Source organism: Schistocerca gregaria, unplaced genomic scaffold (assembly GCF_023897955.1).
Source record: "Schistocerca gregaria isolate iqSchGreg1 unplaced genomic scaffold, iqSchGreg1.2 ptg001193l, whole genome shotgun sequence".
NCBI lineage: Eukaryota > Metazoa > Arthropoda > Insecta > Orthoptera > Acrididae > Schistocerca > Schistocerca gregaria.
This window is the reverse complement of record NW_026062519.1, coordinates 7,501-12,500: the sequence shown is the minus strand read 5'-3', so window position 1 is coordinate 12,500 and position 5,000 is coordinate 7,501. Positions and strand designations below refer to the sequence as shown.

The following is a 5,000-nucleotide window of genomic DNA, read 5'->3' as shown; positions in this document are numbered from 1 at the left end:
TCTCGTTCGTTATCGGAATTAACCAGACAAATCGCTCCACCAACTAAGAACGGCCATGCACCACCACCCACCGAATCAAGAAAGAGCTATCAATCTGTCAATCCTTCCGGTGTCCGGGCCTGGTGAGGTTTCCCGTGTTGAGTCAAATTAAGCCGCAGGCTCCACTCCTGGTGGTGCCCTTCCGTCAATTCCTTTAAGTTTCAGCTTTGCAACCATACTTCCCCCGGAACCCAAAAGCTTTGGTTTCCCGGAGGCTGCCCGCCGAGTCATCGGAGGAACTGCGGCGGATCGCTGGCTGGCATCGTTTATGGTTAGAACTAGGGCGGTATCTGATCGCCTTCGAACCTCTAACTTTCGTTCTTGATTAATGAAAACATACTTGGCAAATGCTTTCGCTTCTGTTCGTCTTGCGACGATCCAAGAATTTCACCTCTAACGTCGCAATACGAATGCCCCCGCCTGTCCCTATTAATCATTACCTCGGGTTCCGAAAACCAACAAAATAGAACCGAGGTCCTATTCCATTATTCCATGCACACAGTATTCAGGCGGGCTTGCCTGCTTTAAGCACTCTAATTTGTTCAAAGTAAACGTGCCGGCCCACCGAGACACTCAACTAAGAGCACCCTGGTAGGATTTCAACGGGGTCCGCCTCGGGACGCGCAAGCACGCCTTCGGCTCGCCCCACCGGCAGGACGTCCCACGATACATGCCAGTTAAACACCGACGGGCGGTGAACCAACAGCGTGGGACACAAATCCAACTACGAGCTTTTTAACCGCAACAACTTTAATATACGCTATTGGAGCTGGAATTACCGCGGCTGCTGGCACCAGACTTGCCCTCCAATAGATACTCGTTAAAGGATTTAAAGTGTACTCATTCCGATTACGGGGCCTCGGATGAGTCCCGTATCGTTATTTTTCGTCACTACCTCCCCGTGCCGGGAGTGGGTAATTTGCGCGCCTGCTGCCTTCCTTGGATGTGGTAGCCGTTTCTCAGGCTCCCTCTCCGGAATCGAACCCTGATTCCCCGTTACCCGTTACAACCATGGTAGGCGCAGAACCTACCATCGACAGTTGATAAGGCAGACATTTGAAAGATGCGTCGCCGGTACGAGGACCGTGCGATCAGCCCAAAGTTATTCAGAGTCACCAAGGCAAACGGACCAGACGAGCCAATCCGATTGGTTTTGATCTAATAAAAGCGTCCCTTCCATCTCTGGTCGGGACTCTGTTTGCATGTATTAGCTCTAGAATTACCACAGTTATCCAAGTAACGTGGGTACGATCTAAGGAACCATAACTGATTTAATGAGCCATTCGCGGTTTCACCTTAATGCGGCTTGTACTGAGACATGCATGGCTTAATCTTTGAGACAAGCATATGACTACTGGCAGGATCAACCAGGGAGCTGCGTCAACGAGAGCTGAGCAGCCGGCCGCCCGGGAGTGTGTCCCGAGGGCCCGCGCGAACACGCAAGCGTCCGCTCAATTATTCTGCAAACAGGAGGAGGCTGAGCTCCCCTGCACGATACACCTCGAAACCCTCTCAGGTCCCGGCGGCGCGCAGCGCCGTCCTAAGTACTTGGTCGGGTTCGAGAGAGGCGCAATCGCCCGGAGATAGGCGAGTAGACGCTTTCAGTGCGAACACCCGTGCTCCCAACTGAGCTTGCCGCTGCCGACAGAGGCCCGGGAGCGTGCTGTCGTGGCATTGCCGGCGGGAAACAACACGCGCCACCTACGGTGACCGGCAGCTCCAACGCCAGCGCCACAGAAGGGCAAAGCCCCACTTGGGTGCAGAAGCGAACTCTCCCAGCACAGCGCACGCGCCAACACGTCCGCAGAGCTGCGATACAAACCACCTGCGAGAACCGCTGGGGGCGACCGAGCAGCAGACGGCGTCGCGACGCCGAGTGCCGGGCGGCGGCGCATCCTCAACGCACACAGTCCGCAATCGGACCAGCACACTGCAGATGTCCACCGCGCTTCGCACCGGGCTCGACAGAACCCACTTTGGCCGCCTGGCGCCGCGCGCAGGGTGCGCCGGCGCATAGCTGGGACGCCAGCCGGGCCCGTCGGCCGGCGCTCCTGCCACTGGGCGCCCCCCACCAGCCGGCTGTAGTGCGTGCGCTCACGCAGCGCGCGGCCAGCACGCCGGGCGGCCCCCCCTCACCGGCCGGGGACTGTCCCGCCAAGCCACAGCCTCGTATCGCTTCATACCCACATGGCCAACTCAGGTTCGGGGGCATGGCGGGTACCGCCGAAACAACCGGTTCACAGATGTACCGATCGTCGCTATCACCGATGCACCTGCAGCGCGAACAACCGCTCAACAACTGATTTCCAGTTCATTTGCGGATCTTTGGCAGCAAACGTATACGTCAATCTACATTTGCGAAATCTACGATTCTGGCATGCCTGCATGTTATGTGTCACGACACGCTACATCAGCCCACATACACACTGCGGCATGTACACGAGAGAACACGTGGAAGATGGTCCGCGCACGTGTGCAATGTCCCTTGCGCGGTCGACTGTCAACCGGCCTCTGTAGCATGTCGCAGATGTGGAACGCGGTCCACCGTGCTATCATGTTGTGTGGGGCAATACGATTAAATAGGAAAACCCTCGTCGCTACATCAACAGACGGCTCACGCTGATTCCCGGCAGAGGGAGGAGGGGGGGGGGGGGCCAACATGCAATACTTTCGTCCGTACCTACTTACCACATGTCTGTACGGCGTACAACAGTGCAATCTCGCTGTAATGGGGAGACGAGACAAGTAGCATCGTGCACAACATATGGCCCTTATGATTCGCCATTGTAGGGCGCAGCCGGTGTACGGTCAAGCATGTGCCACATTATGTCACTCAGTACGTAACGACGGATGATCAGTGTGGGTTACGCGTACATCAGCGGACAGTCCACACAGGCCGTACCACAACGTACACTGACTGCATCGACAACCGAATGCAACTGAACAGCTGCAAGGCTCATTTCACAAACAAACGCCTGACCGACCAGCTTGGAAGGGCAGGAGGGGAGGGCGATATTCGTTCTGTAGCGGTACACCCTTCCAGTGGTTAGCGGGACTGTGTAGAAAGTACGCAACACTCGAAAGACCTTTATGTGAGGGTACGCACCATGGCATCAAGAAATACACATGACACCAGAGGATCCAAGCAGTGAACTATGTTCAGAGGGTTGCTGTTAGGCAAAGCTACATTCCTGTGACGTTACATGTGACAGTTAAGGTGCAGTGTAAGTTAGGTTAAGGTGCAGTGTAAGTTAGGTTAAGGTGCAGTGTAAGTTAGGTTAAGGTGCAGTGTAAGTTAGGTTAAGGTGCAGTGTAAGTTAGGTTAAGGTGCAGTGTAAGTTAGGTTAAGGTGCAGTGTAAGTTAGGTTAAGGTGCAGTGTAAGTTAGGTTAAGGTGCAGTGTAACTTAGGTTAAGGTGCAGTGTAACTTAGGTTAAGGTGCAGTGTAACTTAGGTTAAGGTGCAGTGTAACTTAGGTTAAGGTGCAGTGTAACTTAGGTTAAGGTGCAGTGTAACTTAGGTTAAGGTGCAGTGTAACTTAGGTTAAGGTGCAGTGTAACTTAGGTTAAGGTGCAGTGTAACTTAGGTTAAGGTGCAGTGTAACTTAGGTTAAGGTGCAGTGTAACTTAGGTTAAGGTGCAGTGTAACTTAGGTTAAGGTGCAGTGTAACTTAGGTTAAGGTGCAGTGTAACTTAGGTTAAGGTGCAGTGTAAGTTAGGTTAAGGTGCAGTGTAAGTTAGGTTAAGGTGCAGCGTAAGTTAGGTTAAGGTGCAGCGTAAGTTAGGTTAAGGTGCAGCGTAAGTTAGGTTAAGGTGCAGCGTAAGTTAGGTTAAGGTGCAGCGTAAGTTAGGTTAAGGTGCAGCGTAACTTAGGTTAAGGTGCAGCGTAACTTAGGTTAAGGTGCAGCGTAACTTAGGTTAAGGTGCAGCGTAACTTAGGTTAAGGTGCAGCGTAACTTAGGTTAAGGTGCAGCGTAACTTAGGTTAAGGTGCAGCGTAACTTAGGTTAAGGTGCAGCGTAACTTAGGTTAAGGTGCAGCGTAACTTAGGTTAGGGGCCAACGTGGGTTAGGTTAGGGGCCAACGTGGGTTAGGTTAGGGGCCAACGTGGGTTAGGTTAGGGGCCAACGTGGGTTAGGTTAGGGGCCAACGTGGGTTAGGTTAGGGGCCAACGTGGGTTAGGTTAGGGGCCAACGTGGGTTAGGTTAGGGGCCAACGTGGGTTAGGTTAGGGGCCAACGTGGGTTAGGTTAGGGGCCAACGTGGGTTAGGTTAGGGGCCAACGTGGGTTAGGTTAGGGGCCAACGTGGGTTAGGTTAGGGGCCAACGTGGGTTAGGTTAGGGGCCAACGTGGGTTAGGTTAGGGGCCAACGTGGGTTAGGTTAGGGGCCAACGTGGGTTAGGTTAGGGGCCAACGTGGGTTAGGTTAGGGGCCAACGTGGGTTAGGTTAGGGGCCAACGTGGGTTAGGTTAGGGGCCAACGTGGGTTAGGTTAAGGGCCAACGTGGGTTAGGTTAAGGGCCAACGTGGGTTAGGTTAAGGGCCAACGTGGGTTAGGTTAAGGGCCAACGTGGGTTAGGTTAAGGGCCAACGTGGGTTAGGTTAAGGGCCAACGTGGGTTAGGTTAAGGGCCAACGTGGGTTAGGTTAAGGGCCAACGTGGGTTAGGTTAAGGGCCAACGTGGGTTAGGTTGCCAGAGATGTGTCAAATCAGGATGTACGTTTGGCTGGTGTCAGGTGGTGGGTTGGTTCGATGCCTTTATAAGGGGTGTGGCCAAAGGGTATTTTATTACTTGTACCTTTTGTGTTGTGGCGTGGCGTTGCGTCCTGTGTTGATACTGGGTGGACCACTGTGGGTGTTGCTGGCTGATTTGAGCTGCGTTGTTTGCGGGTGATGTGAGACATTCTGTCTTATTAGTGGACGTGACGTTCCTCTTGTCGTTGTTTGGATAGTGTCCTGTGGCAG

General features: G+C 53.6%; 1 non-coding gene across 1 annotated transcript in view; it reads right to left on the bottom strand.

Moving 5' to 3' along the window:
• The window catches only part of LOC126329560 (small subunit ribosomal RNA), a 1,893-nt gene extending 480 nt beyond the window's left edge, over positions 1-1,413 (bottom strand). The window contains exon 1 of the ribosomal RNA XR_007562342.1: positions 1-1,413. This exon is cut by the window's left edge and continues 480 nt beyond it. This is a non-coding gene — a ribosomal RNA (small subunit ribosomal RNA).
• Between the last annotated feature and the right edge of the window lie 3,587 nt (positions 1,414-5,000).